This window comes from Schistocerca americana, chromosome 2 (genome assembly GCF_021461395.2).
Source record: "Schistocerca americana isolate TAMUIC-IGC-003095 chromosome 2, iqSchAmer2.1, whole genome shotgun sequence".
NCBI classification, from domain to species: Eukaryota; Metazoa; Arthropoda; class Insecta; order Orthoptera; family Acrididae; genus Schistocerca; species Schistocerca americana.
In genome coordinates this window covers 742718840-742741073 of record NC_060120.1, presented here as the reverse complement: position 1 = coordinate 742741073, position 22234 = coordinate 742718840, and the positions used below count along the sequence as shown (strand labels likewise).

The following is a 22234-nucleotide window of genomic DNA, read 5'->3' as shown; positions in this document are numbered from 1 at the left end:
GACTGGGTGTTGTGTTGTGTTCATCATCATTTCATCCCCATCCGGCGTGCAGGTCGCCCAATGTGGCGCCGAATGTGATAAGACCTGCGATATGGCGGCCGGACCTGCCCCGCGAGGGGCCTCCCGGCCAATGACGCCAAACGCTCATTTCCATTTCCATTTCAGAACCCGTCAGTATAACGGAACATAGTGCTACAGTTGCAAGCATTTCTCCGTATCTAATTAGGTGCTACGGCACCAGGCGGAAATCCAGCCTAGGCAGAGATGGTTAGTTCTTTCTTCCAGCAACACTTCCCGCACGATGACTTCACAGTTCATTCTGCACCAAGCAGGTGAAACAACAGTATAACTCTTTAAGTGTTTTCTCTAGAATGGCTCAAAGATGACAAACGCGTTAAATTCGTCTCGTCTCAAGTAAAATGACTTCTTTTTCTAAGTTAAAACTGACTAACGCCGAAGTTTGTAGAAGGCAACAGGAACGACAAGATAAAGCGTATATCTAATTCCATAAGTTTGTCATTTTTCCTACTTAACATTAATTTAAATGTTCTCCTTTGCAGTTAGTGTCAGAGCTAAAACAGATATCACTGGTTGTCGTACATATTGTACATGTTATCTATTTAATCTTGTGCACGAAATGTCAGCCTTGAAAGTGAAACTACGAACAGTAGCTAGGATGAGACCGTACTCGGGAAGGGCGCAGTTAAAACCTGGTTGTTCCGATCCTGATTTAGCTTTTTCTTGGCTTTCTTAAAGATCTTCATATGAATATCGGAATGGTTTCCTCCGCTCCATCCTTGGCCATTTGGGATTATGTTCGGTATCTAACGACGACGGAACATTTAATTCTAACAAGTTTTGCACCTTCGGTTGAAATGAAATGACCTTGTTTACCGTACTAAACCTCAAATTCCGCTTTACTAAATGCCATATGGATTCAGTGTGTACAGCCACAAGGATTGAAGTAAGTTTTTGCGCCATGTGTCAATATTTTGCGCGCGGCAACGTATTGGGAGAGCAGCCTAACAAACTTCTAGCTGGTGTGCCATGATTCGCATTCAGTAACCTTTCGCGGAACCAACTGAAACAGATTACTGTCTTTCACAAAACTTCACGAACAGTTAATGGTTGTCGATGTCTGTTAATGTTCGTGCTCTCTACTATGGGTCAAACGTCGTATCACCTGATTGACATTGTCGTCTTGTTCATGTGCTGTATATTATCCCAATGTGGCACTAGACAGCCTGCAGAGTGATAGCACTCCATTACAATGAAGTAGCATGTCTATATGACGTTAATGTCGCCTATAGAGGGAAAAGATTAGTGTCACGTCAACATGGAGGTGATTATAAACGACGCAACAGCATTTGGCCAATGATAAATTCATTTCATTGTTCTGCTTAGTAGTGCAGAATGAAATGTAAAGTCATCCAGCAGAAAGTGTTGCCGGAAGAAAATGCCTATCATCTCGGCTTTGGCTGGATTTCCACGTGGTGCCGTAACACCTAATTAGTTACAGAGAAATGCTTGCAGCTATAACATTGCTTCGTTTGACAGGCTCTGAAGATGAAACATTTGCGAAAATTAGCAGCACGAATTGATAATACTACGTGTTAGTCTTACTTATAAAATCATGTGAAATTTGACTGAAGATAGATTGACAAGGATTTAAAACCACTACCGTCGTGTAAGTTAAATGTCTGAAACGGCGTCCCCATAATTTATCGTCTATAAGACCTCACGGCAAGCTGACCAGGATTGCCAGTCTTCTGAATACTTTCTTTTACGAATTTGATCTCTAAAGCCAGAATCAACAGATAAACGTCTAAAATTCAAATTCGGGACAATCCCGCCTAATTTGAATACCCGGAAACCCTGAATCTCATATCAGCGATGACAACCTAGAAATGACTTTTTACCTAAATATACAGTTATATTTCTACTAACTCTGATTTTTTAAGGTAATGGTCTTTAGTTAACTTACCTGTTTCCGTTGAGAGGTCCGCAAAGTATTCATAATTAATATTAATTCTTTAGACTCCACTTCTACCGGTCATAAGTTGTGTTACCTATGGGAATATGTGGAAATCAGCGTTTACCAAAGCCGATGGATGTTCAAACAACTCGTTTTAAAATTCCTCGGTTTTTCCAATGTTTCGCAATCTAGGACAGGTGCCTTGTCATGAAGGAAGATGATTTTGTGGTGCAGTGGAATTGTAGTGTATTCCTCAGTTACTTTTTTTCTTTTTCTGTAAGGAAAATCCCTTTTGAAATGCTGGAAAACACTGGCCACAATAAAGTTTGTCGTCCTGGACCATCGGCTTGCACCAAATTTCTTTTACTGGTTTTTAGTTTGTCGCCGTGTGATAGACCCATGTCTCATCCATAACAACAAAATTAGGTGGATTCTTTGAAAGTAAAACCACGAAACTATTACTAAGAAATACTTTTTCGTATTTGCTTTTAGTTAAGATTCAACATTGTTCAACACATATTGCACAAAGCTCTCCCAGTTATTCACGTGCACTACCTGGATACTCCTTTCGTTGTTGCAGTTTTTGGTCGTCTTTACTGTACATTATTTTGAAGGGAAGCGCGGTCACGCTCAAGGTTTGATGGTCATTTCATCATCATCATCATCTGTGTGTCACTACAGCTATCTATACTTGGTCTAGCTTGATGGAGTCGTCAGGTAGTCGTCGTGGCCTTACGGTAGAAACCATCCCGGCAGTTGCCCGAAATAATTTAGGAAAACCACGATAGCAGGATGGATACTAAAACCTCCATCCTTCCAAATAAAACTGTCTAAAATATCGCAACCCCAGTCGGTTTGTTCGTAGTGTAAAATTATTTTATTATGTCGTTCGGCATATACAGAGGTAATCATGGCATTAAATGCTTAGCACAGTGTACCAACTACAATATTTTTACAGCTCTTTGCTGGTTGATAGCATTCTTTAAAATGTCCTTAAAACTCTAAACCATGTTGCAAATACTCTTTAGCCGCTCTATGGCCGAGTCATTGTGTCAGAGTAGGTCCTTCAGTTCACCCTCATACCAATGTATTTCATTTAACCTGTCCATTGAATGTATTTCACCGCAGTCCCATTCAGGATTTTCCAGTAGACAATTTGTTCATCAGTTGCTTACCTGTACCAACAACCATTCCGACGCGATTCAAAGGTGTCCACAGTATCCTGAAGAGGATAAATCCTTCGATCTTCTTGATGAGGTCGACCACCAAATTTCATATCCAATGACCAGCTCATAGTTCATTTCAAGCTGTTTTTGAATCGAAGCCTTGCAATTCTTCCCAGATTTTCCAGAAAGATGACCTACATTAAAATCTTGGCGTATAGGGAGTTGCGGGCTGTCTGATTTCTGTGTGTTGTATTCATGGGGCTCTGTTTTGTGTACACATTCTTCCAGAGAAGCTCTTTAATAATGTAAAACTCTAATTCTGCGCTGTTCATTTACGTGCCAGTGCAGAAAAATTCTCTAGTTAGTTAAGTTCAGTATCTTACGAGTAAATCTGCTGCCGCGACTTGCGCTATGGCAACAGTGGCACTTGAGCTCCTGTGTCTGAAAGTTATCAGCAGTGTATGCGTGAAGGATGAAGGATGTTGCGCTGAAACGAGTCTGCTCGTTTGGCCACCTGTTGACACGGCCAGGGTCCTGGAATGCGAGACAGAGCGTTTGCGACACGGCGGCTGTTGGGACACTCGCCGGTCGTTAGCAGATCCTCGTCAGCCGGTACCGGCACCTACTGTAGTGAACTCTGGGCCAAGTTAAACGCAGAGGCCGCTTATGACGCACACCTCTTGCTGTGATAACGCTGTGAGCGCCTAACGGCCCTATCACCTGCAAGTTTACAATGGCTCACACTCACCGCGGCCCTAAAGCAAACTTCCCTGTAATTCAGGCAGTGTTTGAGAACTCTCGCTGTGTGCGAAATGAAATGGCTATCTTGTGGCATATGCCAGTCATAACGGCTAACCGGCTAACAGATGTGCAGGGTGTCCCAAGAGAAATGGTAAATACTCGGGGATATGACAGAAACGATCAAAGCAAAAAGTCTAGTAAGCATGGCTGTTCGTGCGAAACATGTCTTCTACTTCTAACAACCCTACCACAACAAAGGTCAGAATTTAATAACGATTGCGGTGTTGCTCACGCTGCTAAATACTGCATTTTCGGGCAACAACAGTCATATTATGTGGCATGTGTCATTAGAGCAGTGTTAATAAAGTCATTTCATGTAATAATAAAAAAAAACTAGGCACTCATCTTTTTGTGTTTCCCACGCTGGTCTCGTCGTAAAGTCATGGCTCAATCGTTGAAAATCTAGGTGGTTATGATTCCAAGCTCGGATGCAAAAAGGCCTAGATTTTATTCTGCTATATTCAAAAGTTACGTAGACGCGCTTCACAAACCATCCTTGAAGATTAAACTTTTGCTGGACAATGGTGATGTAAAAAAAATAATCAGCACTCCGAAATTAAGTTACTTCCTTTTAATTGCTTCTATTGCAATATCACGTAAACACAAAAATCACTTCACAATACAAAACATACTTGAAAACATCTCTCTTACAGTCACTGTTAAAGTTCACATTTTATAAGGGGACTACGTTATGCGTCTTTCCAACATGACGTCCAACACTTGACTTTTTCAAGGTCCGACTCTCTAACAACTCAACAACTATCGCTTACGCGCCCAAAAATCAGAGTTAAAAGTACGTCAAAGATCGTAGTGACAAAAGAAAGAATACACATAAGAACAACATCATTGCAATATAAACATATCGATGTATCACAAACGAAATCAAATCTGTATGTTGTCTCAGAAATATGTTAAGTAGTTAACAGAAACACAGTAGAATATTACTGGTACCGAGAGGTTCAGATGAGGTGCCATAATGGTTACGTAATTAAAGTACCATTACATACTGAACAAGGGCTCATTACCTCTCAAGTTATGCGGTTTAGAGCTCCAGTTTACTAGATAACGTTTTTCTTGTTTCCGTAATATGGAAAGCCAAGAGCTTGCACTGAAGAGATTTGATTTCACAGTATTCAAGACATAGTGCTCACAGCGCTTAAGATGTGCATTTTAGAGCCCATGTTCACTATACGTTTTCGCTTCCAATGATCTATCCTGTCTTGGAATATTGACAGTTCCTCTTGGAGCACGTGTGTGTGTGTGTGTGTGTGTGTGTGTGTGTGTGTGTGTGTGTGTATTTTTTAAGCTTGATATTGACCAGCTAGTATCGCGTGACAGTAATTCCTTTTCCTCCTTTATCGTCTCCAGCACTCCACCTTCCCAGTGCCTTTCTTGTTTTTGTCGATCTTGCGCCTAGTTAATTTTTTCTGCCTCGAAAGCCTTCAGTTCAGTATTTCTTTCTTTGAAATGTTTGTTAACGATTTCTTGAGGTCTCTCTCTACGTATTTTCGTCTATAATGCTTACTGTTTTTCCAGTAATCTATACTAAGCTTGTAAAACTATCGTGTCTGTCTGAACACGCTTCTCCAAAACTAGTAGACAAATTTTTATAGGTGATACACTGCGTACAGCCTGAGACACCGTGCAGGCTTCAGTTGATCAGAATCGGATCACGGAAAAAAGATTTTGGAATTGGAAGTTTTATCCATACTAATATCATAAATGGGAAAGTAACTGTTGGTTTTCACGACTAACCCGGTGAACAGTTTTCCATGAAATTTGATATAGATTCAGCTGGAACCCTGAAGAACAAAATAGGTTACTATGGAAAGAGTATAGTAAAAGATGCTTATAGATTTGAAGAATATTACGCGAATTAGGGAAAAATAGTCTTTGAAAAAGCTATATACGCTTTGACTACTGACTTTCTTAAATTTCTGAGGATGAGTTTATTGCCTGATACATGCTACGTCCACCCTCCATGAGCCACGGACCTTACCACTGGCGATATGGCTTTCGAGCGTAACCGATACACATAGCTGTACCGCAGTTATCACAGGCCAGAGAAAGATGTGGTTTCTGAAGAGCGGCAGTAGGCTTTTCAATTGTTACAGGGGCAATAGTCTGGATGATTTACTGATCTGGCCTCGTAACATCAACCAAAACGACCTTGCTGTGCTGCTATTACGAACGGCTGAAAGCAGGGGGGTACTAAAGCCGTAATTTTTCCCGAAGGGATGCCGTTCTGCTGTACTGTTTAAAGATGATACCATCCTCTTGGGCAAAATATTCCGGAGATAAAATAGTCCCTCGTTCGGATCTCCGAGCGGGAAGTGCTCAAGAGGATGTCGTCATCAGGAGAAAGAAAACTTCCGTTTTGCGGATCGGAGCGTGGAATGTTAGATCCCTTAATTGGGCAGGTATGTTAGAAAATTTAAAAAGGGACATCGATATGCTAAAGTTATAGTGGGGATTAATGAAGTTCAGTGGAAAGAGGAACAGGACTTCTGGTCAGGCGAATACAGGGTTATAGACACCCAATCAAAAAATGAGTAAAGCAGGAGTAAATTTGATAATGAATAAGTAAATAAGAATGAGGATAAAATACTACGAAAAGCATAGTGAACGCATTATCGTAGCCAAGATACACAAAGCCAACATCCGCCACAGGAAAGCAAGTTTATATACCAACTAGCTTCGCAGATAATGAAGAGATTGAAGAAATATATGACGAAATACATGATTCAGACAGTTAAGACAGAAATTTGTGATGATGGACTAGAATTCGGCAGTATGAAAAGGAAGAAAAACAAAAGTAGTGAGTTAATGTGGACTGGGGTAAAGGAATGAATAAGGAAGCCACCTGATAGAGTAACGCACAGAGCATATTTTAATCATTGCTAACAGTTAGTGTAAGACTAATGAAAATAGGTTGTATACCTGGAAGAGACCTGGAGACACCAGGAGGTTTCAGAGTTACTATATAACGGTTAGACCGAAATTTCGGAACAAGATTCTAAATTACAAGAAATTTCCGGGGGCAGATATGGACTCTGGGCACAATTTATTGATTATGAACTGTAGATTAAAACTGAAGAAACTGGAAAAAGGTAGGGATTTAAGGAGACGAGACCTGGATAAGTTGAAAGAACGAGAGGTTGAGTGTTTGAGGGACATTAGGTAACGATTGACCAGAAGAGGGGAAAGCAATATGGTAGAAGACGAATGGGTGGCTTACGATACAGTGAGCGAAGTTCGACAGAGCACTGAAAGGTCTAAGTCGAAACAAGGCGACGGGAGTAGACAACATTCCGTCAGAACTACTGGTAGCCTTGGGAGAACCAACTATGACACAACTCTTCCATCTTGTAGAATATGTGTAAGGCAGGCGAAATACCTTCGTACTTCAAAAAGAAAATAATTCCAATTTCAAGGAAAGCATAGACAGACAGCTGAAAATTTTGCTGAACTATCAGTTTAATTAGTCAACGTTGCAAAATACTAACACAAATTCTTTAGAGTGGAAAAAGTAACAGAAACCGACCTCGGGGGAGATCAGTTTGGCTTCCAGAGAGCCAATACTGATCTTACGACTTATCTTAGAAGATACGTTAAGGAAAGGCAAACCTACATTGATAGCACTAGAGACTTAGAGAAAGCTTTCGAAGTTGGCTGGAATATTCTTTGAAATTCTGAAGGTAACAGTGGTAAAATCAAGGAACGATAGGCTTTTTACAACTTCTACAGGCACCAGACAGCAATTACATTAGTCGGGGGGCATAAAACGGAAACATTGGTTGGGAAAGGAGTGAAACTGTACCCAAGTGCCGATGTTATTCAATATGTACAGTTAGCAAGCAGTAAACTAAACTTTGAGCTTTACCGATGACATTGTTATTCTGTCAGAACAGCAAGGGAATTCGAAAAACAATTGAATGGACTGGACAGTGTCTTGAAATGAAGATGAAGATAAAGATGAAGACAATCAGAAACAAAAAAGGAAGATCGAATGTAGTCGATTACGAAACGAGACTCTGAAAGTAGTTGATGAGTTTTATTACTTGGGCAGCAAAATTACTGAAGGCCGAAATAGAGAGGATATAAAACGTGGACTGGCAATGGTAAGAAAAGCTTTTCTGAAGAAGAGAAATTTGTTGACGTCGAATAGAGATTTAAGTGCTAGGAAGACTCCTGGAGGTACTTGTATGGAGTGTAGCCGTATATCGAAGTGAATCATGGACGATAAACACTTTAGACAAGAAGTATCAGTTGCAAAGCGATTTAGAAAAGATTGCTGTATGGTGTGGCAGGTGGCAGTTGACGCTAAATAACGAAAAGTGTGAGGTGATCCACATGAGTTCCAAAAAAAATCCGTTGGAATTCGATTACTCGATAAATAGTACAATTCTCAAGACTGTCAATTCAACTAAGTACCTGGGTGTTAAAATTACGAACAAATTCAGTTGGAAAGACCACATGGATAATATTGTGGGGAAGGCGAGCCAAAGGTTGCGTTTCATTGGCAGGACACTTAGAAGATGCAACAAGTCGACTAAAGAGACAGCTTACACTACACTCGTTCGTCCTCTGTTAGAATATTGCTGCGCGGTGTGGGATCCTTACCAGGTGGATTGACGGAGGACATCGAAAGGGCGCAGAAAAAAGGGCAGCTCGTTTTGTATTATCACGTAGTAGGGGGGAGAGAGTGGCAGATATGATACGCGAATTGGGATGGAAGTCATTAAAGCAAAGACGTTTTTCGTCGCGGCGAGATCTATTTACGAAATTTGTCACCAACTTTCTCTTCCGAAAGCGAAAATATTTTGTTGAGCCCAACCTACATAGGTAGGAATGATCATTAAAATAAAATAAGAGAAATCAGAGCTCGAACAGAAAGGTTTAGGTGTTAGTTTTTCCCGCGCGCTGTTCGGGAGTGGAATGGTAGAGAGAGAGTGTGATTGCGGTTTGATGAACCCTCTGCCAAGCACTTAAATGTGAATTGCAGAGTAATCATGTAGATGTAGATCGGAAGCTCTTCAAATGTGCTACAGAACAATGGTAAAGATCAGACGGACTTCCGTAACTAATGTGAAGACACTGAATCAATTGGGGAGAAAAGAAATGTGGCACAACGTGACTAGAATAAGGGATCGACTGATGGGACACATTATGAGACATCAAAGGATCACCAATTTAATATTGGAGGCATCTGGGGGAGGGGGGCGAGAGAGAGGACAAAAATGGGGGCGAAGAAATGAATACAGTAAACAGATTCAGAAGGATGTAGGTTGTGGCAGTCATTTGGAGATGAAGGGGCACGTAGAGTAGCAGTGAGCCGCACCAAACTAGTCTTTGGACTGAAGGCCACAAAAAGTGGTGTTATGTGATACAATTCAAAGAAAAAGAATACAATCTTCAATGTGTTTATGATATATTTGTTGTAAAATGAAGACGTTATATAATGTGTAGCTACCTCTAAAGCACGATACATAGATGCGCAGTCCTGTCCATGCCCCTCTGTATGCACTGCCCAACAGCAACAATGCTACGTATGGTGACGCATCGTGTGTTGAGACAACTTGGAAGGGGGTAGAGCAGGGCGCGTATCAGAGGCTATGCTTATGTGAACAGGCAGACACGTGAGGGCAGCTGATGTTATTCCACATTCAGTAGCTTACTTACTCACCATCACCCATCATAACAGAAATACTGATATGCGAGCACAGCGGTAGGCAACAGCTAGTTTACGATGTGCGAGAAGCTGATCCATTGTTTCCATTGAGAACAATGCACAAATATTTGTTGTTGTTGTCTTCAGTCCTGAGACTGGTTTGATGCAGTTCTCCATGCTACTCTATCCTGTGCAAGCTTCATCACCCAGTACTTACTGCTACCTACATCCTTCTCAATCTGCTTAGTGTATTCATCTCTTGGTCTCCCTCTACGATTTTTGCCCTCCACGCTGCCCTCCAATGCTAAATTTGTGATCCCTTGATGCCTCAGAACATGTCCTACCAACCAGTCCCTTCTTCTTGTCAAGTTATGCCACGGACTCCTCCCCAATTCTGTTCAATACCTCCTCGTTAGTTATGTCATCTACCCATCTAATCTTCAGCATTCTTCTGTAGCACCAGATTTCGAAAGCTTCTATTCTCTTCTTGTCCAAACTATTTATCGTCCATGTTACACTTCCATACATGGCTACACTCCATACAAATACTTTCAGAAACGACTTCCTGACACTTAAATCTATACTCGATGTTAACAAATTTCTCTTCTTCAGAAACGCTTTCCTTGCCATTGCCAGTCTACATTTTATATCCTCTCTACTTCGACCATCATCTGTTATTTTGCTCCTCAAATAGCAAAACCCATTTATTACTTTAAGCGTCACCGCAGCATCACCCTATTTAATTCGACTACATTCCATTATCCTCGTTTTGCTTTTGTTGATGTTCATCTTATATCCTCGTTTCAAGACACTGTCCATTCCGTTGAACTGCTCTTCCAAGTCCTTTACTGTCTCTGACAGAATTACAATGTCATCGGCGAACCTCAAAGTTTTTACTTCTTCTCCACGGATCTTAATACCTACTCCGAATTTTTCTTTTGTTTCCTTTACTGCTTGCTCAATATACAAATCACTAACGATTAAACTTCAGTGTAATATTTACACCTTTTCTCTCGAGTATATATTTGTGAGATTTAGGAACCAGGTTTTAAATTGTAAGACATTTCCAGGGACAGATATGGACTCTGGCCACAATCTATTGGTTATGAACTGTGGATTAAAACTGAAGAAACTACAAAAAGGTGGGAATTTAAGGAGATGGGACCTGGATAAACTGACTAAACCAGAGGTTGTACAGAGTTTCATGGAGAGCATAAGAGAACAATTGACAGGAATGGGGGAAAGAAATACAGTAGAAGAAGAATGGGGATAAAGTAGTGAAGGCAGCAGAGGATCAAGTAGGTAAAAAGACGAGGGCTAGTAGAAATCTTTGGGTAACAGAAGAAATATTGAATTTAATTGATGAAAGGAGAAAATATAAAAATGCAGTAAATGAAGCAGGCAAAAAGGAATACAAACGTCTCAAAAATGAGATCGACAGGAAGTGCAAAATGGCTAAGCAGGGATGGCTATTGACACACAGTCAAAATGGGTTTAGAAAACATCGTTCCTGTGAAACATAACTAGCTCTTTATTCACATGAAGTGCTGAGTGCTATTGATAAGGGATTTCAGATAGATTCCGTATTTCTGGATTTCCGGAAGGCTCTTGAAACTGTACCACATAAGCGGTTCATGGTGAATTTGCGTGCTTGTGGAATATCTCAGTTATGTGACTGGATTTGTGATTTTATCGAGTAAAACAGAAGTGATTTCTGGCGTTCCCCAAGGTAGTGTTATAGGCCCTTTGCTGTTCCTTATCCATATAAACGATCTGGGAGACAATCTGAGCAGCCGTCTTGGTTGTTTGCAGATGACGCTGCCGTTTATCAACTAATAAAGACATCAGAAGATCAAAACACATTGCAAAACGATTTAGAAAAGATACCTGAATGGTGCGAAAAGTGGCAGTTGACCCTAAATAATGAAAAGTGTGAGGTCATCCACATGAGTGCTTAAAGGAACTCGTTAAACTTTGATTATACCATAATCAGTCTAATCTAAAAGCCGTAAATTCAACTAAATACCTATGTATTACACTTACGAACAACTTAAACTGGAAGGAACACACAGTAAATGTTGTGGGAAAGGCTAACCAAAGACTGCGTTTCATTGGCAGGCCACTTAGAAAATGTAAGAGATCTACTAAGGAGACTGCCTACACTACGCTTGTTCGTCCTCTTTTAGAATACTGTTAAGCGGTGGGGAATCCTTACCAGGTAGGACTGACGCAGTACACCGAAAAAGTTCAAAGAAAGGCAGCACGTTTTGTATTATCGCGAAATACGGGAGAGAGTGTCGCAGAAATGATACAGGATTTGGGCTGGAAATCATTGAAAGAAAGGCGTTTTTCGTTGCGACGGAATCTTCTCACGAAATTCAAATCACCAACTTTCTCCTCCGAATGCGAAAGTATTTTGTTGACACCGACCTACATAGGGAGGAACGATCATCACGGTAAAATAAGGGAAGTCAGAGCTCTTACGGAAAGATGTAGGTGTTCGTTCTTTCCGCGCGCTATACGAGATTGGAATAACAGAGAATTTTGAAGGTGGTTCGATGAGCCCTCTGCCAGGCACTTAAATGTGATTTGCAGAGTATCCATGTAGATGTATGGGTTCTAACCAACAGTGGCGTATCCTGGATGTGACAACCTCGAAGAAACTTCCTAGGAGGATTGAGGAAGTAGAAGTAGATACCTTAGGGGTTGCGAAGCAACTCAAATCGCTTGATACGGGCAAGTCGTCAGGTCCAGATTGTATACCGATTAGGTTCCTTTCAGATTACGCTGATAAAACAGCTCCCTACATAGCACTCATATACAACCGCTCGCTCACCGATAGATCTGTACCTACAGATTGGAAAATTGCACAGGTCGCACCAGTGTTTAAGAAGGGTAGTAGGAGTAATCCATCTAACTACAGACCTATATCATTGACCTCGGTTAGCAGTAGGGTTTTGGAGCATATACTGTATTCAGACATTACGAATCACCTCGAAGGGAACGATCTATTGATACGTAATCAGCATGGTTTCAGAAAACATCGTTCTTGTGCAACGCAGCTAGCTCTTTATTCGCACGAAGTAATGGCCTCTATCGACAGGGGATCTCAAGTTGATTCCGTATTTCTAGATTTCCGGAAAGCTTTTGACACCGTTCCTCACAAGCGACTTCTAATCAAGCTGCGGGCCTATGGGGTATCGTCTCAGTTGTGCGACTGGTTTCGCGATTTCCTGTCAGGAAGGTCGCAGTTCGTAGTAATAGACGGCAAATCATCGAGTAAAACTGAAGTGATATCAGGTGTTCCCCAGGGAAGCGTCCTGGGACCTCTGCTGTTCCTGATCTATGTAAATGACCTGTGTGACAATCTGAGCAGTGCTTAGGTTGTTCGCAGATGATGCTGTAATTTACCGTCTAGTAAGGTCATCCGAAGACCAGTATCAGTTGCAAAGTGATTTAGAAAAGATTGCTGTATGGTGTGGCAGGTGGCAGTTAACGCTAAATAACGAAAAGTGTGAGGCGATCCACATGAGTTCCAAAAGAAATCCGTTGGAATTCGATTACTCGATAAATAGTAAAATTCTCAAGGCTGTCAATTCAACTGAGTACCTGGGTATTAAAATTACGAACAACTTCAGTTGGAAAGACCACATAGATAATATTGTGGGGAAGGCGAGCCAAAGGTTGCGTTTCATTGGCAGGACACTTAGGAGATGCAACAAGTCGACTAAAGAGACAGCTTACACTAAACTCGTTCGTCCTCTGTTAGAATATTGCTGCGCGGTGTGGGATCCTTACCAGGTGGGATTGACGGAGGACATCGAAAGGGTGCAAAAAAGGGCAGCTCGTTTTGTATTATCACGTAATAGGGGAGAGAGAGTGGCAGATATGATACGCGAATTGGGATGGAAGTCATTAAAGCAAAGACGTTTTTCGTCGCGGCGAGATCTATTTACGAAATTTCAGTCACAAACTTTCTCTTCCGAAATTTCAGTCACAAACTTTCTCTTCCGAAATTTCAGTCACAAACTTTCTCTTCCGAAAGCGAAAATATTTTTTTGAGCCCAACCTACATAGGTAGGAATGATCATCAAAATAAAATAAGAGAAATCAGAGCTCGAACAGAAAGGTTTAGGTGTTAGTTTTTCCCGCGCGCTGTTCGGGAGTGGAATGGTAGAGAGATAGTAGGATTGTGGTTCTACGAACCCTCTGCCAAGCATTTAAATGTGAATTGCAGAGTAGTCATGTAGATGTAGATGAGGCCACTAGTAAGGTTACAAGCAGTGTATCATAGTATTGACCGTCTTGTTTCCACAGGAATGACTAGATTTTTGTTCGGTGTGCTTAGAACGCAAGACTACGTTCGACCGTTCTGTAACTGCACGAGGATTTATTAACCCTTTGAGTACAAACAATTTCAAAAATTTCCACAAGTGACATTTATCACCATAGTCATCAACGAATAAAAAAGGAAACTGGCAAGAAAGCAAAAAACCAATTGTCTAAGGTTGTTGTTGTTTAATTTTGAAACCACCAGGACATAGTCGAGCCGCCTATCATTTCATGTGATATATTTGAAAGCAAATTCGGAATTTACCCAGGCACGATCACATATCTCGAAACTTCCATAAACTCAAACAAATTATAGTCCTAAATAAAAAGCAAAAACAGGCTAAATATTTAATAAATCGTCAGAACTACATTCTGCCCCAGTGGTTTCATTACGAAACCACTGATAAAAGCACAGCTTCATTGCTATCATAGACAAATACTCGAAGGTGTATTTCACGTTTTATAAACATGAAAATCTGATGGCGCTAAGTTGAAACCGTATGGAGATCGATGATGGAGAACCGAAGGCGTCTGATTGCTGCAAAATGGTTCAAATGGTTCTGAGCACTAAGGGACTTGACTTCTGAGGTCATCAGTCCCCTAGAACTTAAAATTGCTTAAACCTAACTAACCTAAGGACGTCACACACATCCATGCCCGAGGCAGGATTCGAACCTGTGACCGTAGCGGTTGCGCGGTTCCAGACGGAAGCACCTAGAACCGTGATTGCTGCAGATGTCACAGAACCTGTTGGTGGTCTGGAATTACCATGCTGAAGGAGAGGGTGCTCTACGAGTGGACGAACTCGTCGATTTTGAAACTCGATAACAGCACGCTGTTCATCACTCACCGACATAGTTACGTTACACTCTACAATTCGGAACTCTGTTGCGGCAGAGGGCTGTAAATGCACGAATTAACCAGAACGTTATGACCACTGACCTACTATCGATATAAACCTGTCCAGGCGATAGCAGCGTCTCTTGGTGAGAAACGATTGCTAGTCACGCACCGTGTGTGTAGTATCAGTGAGCGCACTGTCCGTTTGTAGAATGGGAAAGGCGCGCGATCTGTTTGAGTCTGACCGAGAGCAGATTGTGGTGACCAAGAGGCTCTGCACAAGCATTTCGAAAACTACACGATCAGTCGGGTGTTCAAGGAATACGGTGGTATCAACATGTGGTGAAAGCACGTCCAGACGTCGTGGGCTTGGGCGAGCATCCCTGAGTACAGATGTCGGACGTCTTAGGCGAGGCAAACTGGTAAAACAGGACAGGCGGCGAACTGTGACGGAACTAACATCAGACTTTAATACTGGGCGGAGTTAAAGCGTGTCTGAACACAAAGTACACCCAATACCCTTCACGATGGGCCTCCGCAGGCAGTGACCCATGCACATGCCAGTGTTGACACGACATCGGCAACATGACTAAATGGGCACGTTACCATCTGCACTGAACGTTGGCGCAGTGACAGAAAGTTTCGTGGTCGGATGAATCCCGAGGTCTTCTTCATGTCGATGGGAGGGTGCGAATCCGTCGTCTTCCAGGGGAACAGCTAAATGACACCTGTACTGTGGGATGGGGACTAGCTGGCGGCGGCAAAATTATGCTCTGCATGAAATTCACGCGGGCATCCATGCGTCCAGTGGAGCCCGTGCAAGGGACCATGACGGCCAAGAAGTGTCGTACACTGCTTTCAGATCACGTGCCACCCCTTCACGGCGATCATGTTTAAGTGGCCATCAGTGGCATTTCTCGACAAGCTAATGCGCAGTGTCGCAAAACCAGGAGCGCGATGGAGCGGTGCGAGGAACACAGTGGCGAGTTCCATTTGGTGAGCTGGCTTCCCGACACGCCAGATCTGATCAGTGCATGGTGACGTGAAGAAAAAAGATGTATTTTATAACGTTTGTTTTATTCAGAAAGCTTAAGAGTCGTAATTAAATTCGGAGCAATTAAGTTTTAGCACGCCCTTTTACTGTCAGTCATCTCTTCAGTATGGCCACCATAAAAAAACCGCATGTCACAGTCCCATACAGTCACGCAGCTCAACCTCCGCGTTCACTGTTGCTTTTAAGCTGTGACCGTTGCAATGCACTACATTCGTAACAGTACGTCAGTGTACCACAAGAAGTCTGTCTTGCCACAGCATCGGTGGTTTCATGCCAAAGGCTGGTACTTACAAAAAAATTAACAAAACAATGGTCTCAGGCTAAAACCACTGGTACTAAAATGGTTAACTCACTTCAGACGAACTGCATGACGATCGTGCAGCAGGATGATTGTACATTCCTTTCTCTTATTGCGTACCAGTAACTAGGGTTCCGTTTATAATGACATACATGTTGATCAATTAGTCGCGCGTCTTCTAAGGCGACCGTACGAACTTCCCTTCGCCGATTTGATTCGTACTGATAGGGTTTGTAGGGCACGAGTAGTACTTCAACATATGTAAAAAAATAGGAAAATTTTCGACGTGATTATATACTTCGTAGTGTTCTTAGCCTTAAACGATTCCGCAGCCGAGCGAGTAATCGCTTAGTTTCTTAAGCGCATGGTCTGTGGATCGAATGTCGAATCGTCCTGCCGGTCGCTTTTTTTTTCTCCCTCGTAATTCTAACAGATATACGTGGTAAACCACAAAATTCTGTGATGACAGATAAGCGTTTATAAAAGTAAGCAATACACACACTGAAAAAAGCATGCGCATGCAGAAACTCTACGTTCATTAAAAGTGCTGTTTGTCGCAATAGTTATTGTTCTCCATGTTTCTGTGATCAGTATCATCCTGATTCCTGCAGTGCTCCATAGGTTACACATTATACTTGTCACAAAGATGGATACATAAATAAAATAACTTCACTGATTTGCAACTTTATGGGTATCCTTTTCTACATTTCCAATCTTCTTACGAAATGTTGTTCTCTTTTTTCCTTCCGAAAATAATAATGAATCATTAAATATTGGTAATTTTCTGTGTCATAATAAATCTGTTAGAATGAAGTGGAAATGAAAAAGTGCCGGCAGGGAGATTCGATCCAAAGACGTCGCACTTCTGAAGGTAAACGTTTACTCGCTCGGCTAAGGCCTCCTTGAAAACTAGCGCCCATACAAAATATACAGGCAAACAAAATTTTTAAACTCTATTTTCTCGATAACGCTCAAGAATTGCGTCTTCGTGTTTACAAATGTTAAAACCTTCGCAACCTTTCAGCATGAATCAAACAGGTGAGGGAAAGTTCGTACGCTCCCCTTGTTAGTACGCCGCGTCCCGGATTCGGACAGGAGCGTCGGGGGTTGAATCCTTCAGCAGGGTTAACGATGAGTGCCGGTATGCTGGCCGGCTTGGGTGTGATTTTTAGCTGGTTTTCAACATCCATTCAGACGAATTTCGGTCTGTTACTGGCGTCAAACCTCAGTTACACAACTCGAAAGCACACGAGATGTTTGTGATACACAAATACCGTGCGGGAAGGGGTGGGGGGATTCAGGAGGGGCATTACCCAACCTATAACATTAAGGATGCCAAATTTGATAATAATCATGCCGACTCCGTGCACGTACGGTATAAAGGCAAAAAAGAAGAAAGCTGTCATATCATACTATTCTCCGTTTCGAAACGTGCATCTACATAGAACAGCTGAAAAACGTGGAATGCAGCAAAGTCAACTGTTGTTATTTTCTGGCATCTTGAATAATTAGGCAAAGGCAAAATTTTCGAATCGTGTGATAGGTGAGTTTCGACGAGTAGTACCATCTCTTGTTACTTCCCGGTGATTTCATTAGAGGCTATAGAGCATCATCAGAATACTATAATTTATACCAAGGAGTTACTGCACCACCTTTCACCGACAATTTTGGTTCCAAAGAAGCTCTGCCTTCGCTGCCAGAAACCCGAAGCTACGTTGGAACATTTATACGAGTTGTTCAGATTGAGGTTTCAGCGTTTGAGCAGCGAAGAACGTCCAAAGTCACAGTAAAACATTAGCTTTTGATCGGATTGTATTTAATCCTCGGAGGGGGCAGGACAGGTATATAGACAAAAGGCCGTTTGACTGTGTCGTTTGGGGCACAAAAGTAAAATTATGCTAACGAAGCTACGACCATGCGAGGATCGAAAAGCGGGGGCGGGGGAAGGGTCAAGGGGTCATTACCCGCGCCCTAAACAAAATTGGTAAAAGCGTTTATATTTCTATATAAATTCAACAATTTCTCAGTTAACTCGAAGAGAGTAACATAGATGGTACTCAAAAATGACAAGGGATTCTAGAAAATATCATGTGGCACCAAAGGCTGGTTGCAAGTCTTTTAATTGGTCGCCGCTTTGGCAGTTTGTGTGTCCTAAAAACTAACGGCACCCGGCTTTTTCTGGACGGTCACCCAAGTACTAGACGCACCCCGACGTTGCTTAACTTCAGTGATCGGGCGGGAACCAATGTTACCAACGTGGCAAGGCCGATGGTTTCCAGAAAATTTCAAGCTACTTTCAGGTTTCCTGCAATGTGGACGGGCTTGGCGTCGTGACCACCTGCACAGAAGATTCCAGCTAAATCAGGGCGTCCATTCACAAGCTGTGACCGCACCTGCCGATAAAAATAAAACCACACGGCTCGAAAATCCACAGGTAGGACGTGTAAATCTCAGGAAGTTGCGCAAGCACAGGCGGATAGGATATGAACTGTCTCCCCCTTCACGGCTTTCTCACTCTCACTCTCACTCTCACACTCGTTAGCGTTTGGGGGCAGAAAAGTCAAATCAGACTAACGAAGGAACTGCCATGCGAGGATTCAAAAGCGGGGCCGGGAAAAGGGTTATGGGGTCATAGAAAGATTGACTTCCTCGAAAGCGGCTATAAATGGATCAATGAGATAGCATTCCGCTCATTCACACGCTCTCGTATCCTTAATGCTCAGCATTGGGTTCACAATCGTAGTGCTGAGTTAAATACTGACACTTCTGACTGCGTATTTCGATTTCATATCGTGCAAATTTTGAGTTCTAAGTTATGAGAGGTCATTCTTATACACAGCAGAGCCAAAGGAACTGGTACATCTGCCGAATATCGTGTAGGGCCCCCGAAAGCACCCATAAGCGCCGCAGCACGACGTGGGATGAACTCGACTAGTGTCTTAAGTAGTGCGAAGGAATTGACACTATGTATCGTGCAGGATCGTTCAAAAGTGATCTCCGCCCCCTTATACTCTTTACGATTTATGAACAGCATGTTGCACGGAATCCCAGATATGCTCAATAATGTCCACGTCTGGGGAGTTTGGTGGCCAGCGGAAGTGTTTAAGCTAAGAATAGGGTTCCTGCAACCACTCTGTAGCAATTCTGGGCGTGTGGAGTGTGGCATTGTCCTGCTGGAATTGCCCAAGTTCGTCGTAGTGCACAGTGAACATGAACGGATGCAAGTGATCAGACAAGATGCTTACGTGCGTGTCACTTGTCAGTGTCGTATCTAGACGTATCAGGGGTCCCATATCAGTCAAACTGTACACGCCCCACGTTGTTAGAGAGCCTCCATCAGCTTGAACAGTCTCCTGCTGAAGTACAGGGTCCATGGATTCATGAGGTTGTGTCCATACCTGTACATCGCCAACCGCTCGATACAATTTGAAGCGAGACTCGTCCTACCAGGCAACTTATTTCCAGTCATAAACAGTCCAATGTCGGTGTTGACGGGCCTAGGCGAGGCGTAAAGCTTTGTGTCGTGCAATCAACAAGGGTACACGAGTAGCTCTTCGGCTCCGCAAACCATATCGATGATGATGATTCGTTGAATGACTCGCACGGTGACACTTGTTGATGGACGAGCACTGAAATCTGCAGCAATTTGCGGATGGGGAGCACTTCTGTCACGTTGAACGATTCTCTTCAGTCGTCGTTGGTCCCGTTCAAGCAGGATCTTTTTCCGGCCCCACTGGTGTCGGAGATTTGATGTTTTATCGGATTCCTGATGTTCACAGTACAGATGAAATAGTCTTACGGGAAAATCCCCACTTCATCGCTACCCTGGAGATACTGTGTCCCATCGCTCGTGCGCCGACTATAACATCACGTTCAAACTCTCTTAAATCCTGATAACCTACCATTGTAGCAGCAATAACCGATCTAACAGCAGCGCCAAACAGTGCCAACCGAGCGCCATATTCTGCCTGTTTAGATATCCCTGTATTTGAATACGCATGTCCATATCATTTTCTTTGAAGCTTTATTTTTTTAGTCCACAACACAATTTCGTGACATGCCTTTCTAAAATGTTAGAAAACTTTCAAAAATGTGTTTCTCTGGACATATATATATATATATATATATATATATATATATATATATATATATATATATATATATATATATATATATATATATATATTACTCCTGGAAATTGAAATAAGAACACCGTGAATTCATTGTCCCAGGAAAGGGAAACTTTATTGACACATTCCTGGGGTCAGATACATCACATGATCACACTGATAGAACCACAGGCACATAGACACAGGCAACAGAGCATGCACAATGTCGGCACTAGTACAGTGTATATCCACCTTTCGCAGCAATGCAGGCTGCTATTCTCCCATGGAGACGATCGTAGAGATGCTGGATGTAGTCCTGTAGAACGGCTTGCCATGCCATTTCCACCTGGCGCCTCAGTTGGACCAGCGTTCGTGCTGGACGTGCAGACCGCGTGAGACGACGCTTCATCCAGTCCCAAACATGCTCAATGGGGGACTGATCCGGAGATCTTGCTGGCCAGGATAGTTGACTTACACCTTCTAGAGCACGTTGGGTGGCACGGGATACATGCGGACGTGCATTGTCCTGTTGGAACAGCAAGTTCCCTTGCCGGTCTAGGAATGGTAGAACGATGGGTTCGATGACGGTTTGGATGTACCGTGCACTATTCAGTGTCCCCTCGATGATCACCAGTGGAGTACGGCCAGGGTAGGAGATCGCTCCCCACACCATGATGCCGGGTGTTGGCCCTGTGTGCCTCGGTCGTATGCAGTCCTGATTGTGGCGCTCACCTGCACGGCGCCAAACACGCATTCGACCATCATTGGCACCAAGGCAGAAGCGACTCTCATCGCTGAAGACGACACGTCTCCATTCGTCCCTCCATTCACGCCTGTCGCGACACCACTGGAGGCGGGCTGCACGATGTTGGGGCGTGAGCGGAAGACGGCCTAACGGTGTGCGGGACTGTAGCCCAGCTTCATGGAGACGGTTGCGAATGGTCCTCGACGATACCCCAGGAGCAACAGTGTCCCTAATTTGCTGGGAAGTGGCGGTGCGGTCCCCTACGGCACTGCGTAGGATCCTACGGTCTTGGCGTGCATCTGTGCGTCGCTGCGGTCCGGTCCCAGGTCGACGGGCACGTGCACCTTCCGCCGACCACTGGCGACAACATCGATGTACTGTGGAGACCTCACGCCCCACGTGTTGAGCAATTCGGCGGTACGTCCACCCGGCCTCCCGCATGCCCACTATACGCCCTCGCTCAAAGTCCGTCAACTGCACATACGGTTCACGTCCACGCTGTCGCGGCATGCTACCAGTGTTAAAGACTGCGATGGAGCTCCGTATGCCACGGCAAACTGGCTGACACTGACGGCGGCGGTGCACAAATGCTGCGCAGCTAGCGCCATTCGACGGCCAACACCGCGGTTCCTGGTGTGTCCGCTGTGCCGTGCGTGTGATCATTGCTTGTACAGCCCTCTCGCAGTGTACGGAGCAAGTATGGTGGGTCTGACACACCGGTGTCAATGTGTTCTTTTTTCCATTTCCAGGAGTATATATATATATATAACAGTCCAGAGAAATACATTTTTGAAAGTTTTCTAACACTTTAGAAAGGCATGTCACGAAATTGTGTTGAGAACTAAAACAATAAAGCTTCAAAGAAAATGATATGGGCATGCGTATTCAAATACAGGGATATCTAAACAGGCAGAATATGGCGCGCCGATGCGGAAAATATGGCGAAGTTAAACTACCAAATGCGTTGAAACGGTGCCAGTGTGCCGCTATTGTTTCCTTGGCTGCTGAGGGACAGACACCTGTAGATATCCGTTGGAGTACGGAGAATGTGCACGATTGTCTGTAGAAAACCACTGTTGTGCAATGGTGCGCCAAGTTCTGTGCCGGTCGCGACTCGACACAAGACGCCGGTCTACCAGGGAGAACAGCGTCAACCATTACAGAGAATAATTAAAGTACCTTCTGTATTGTCCTGATGTCTCCTGCGTTTATCACGCTTTTGGTCCCTTAAAGGGCATGAAGT

General features: G+C 43.2%; 1 protein-coding gene across 1 annotated transcript in view; it reads left to right on the top strand.

Annotated features, from left to right (window-relative positions):
- LOC124595312 (monocarboxylate transporter 13-like) overlaps positions 1-22234 on the top strand; it is a 137526-nt gene that overhangs the window by 984 nt on the left and 114308 nt on the right. The window lies entirely within an intron of this gene.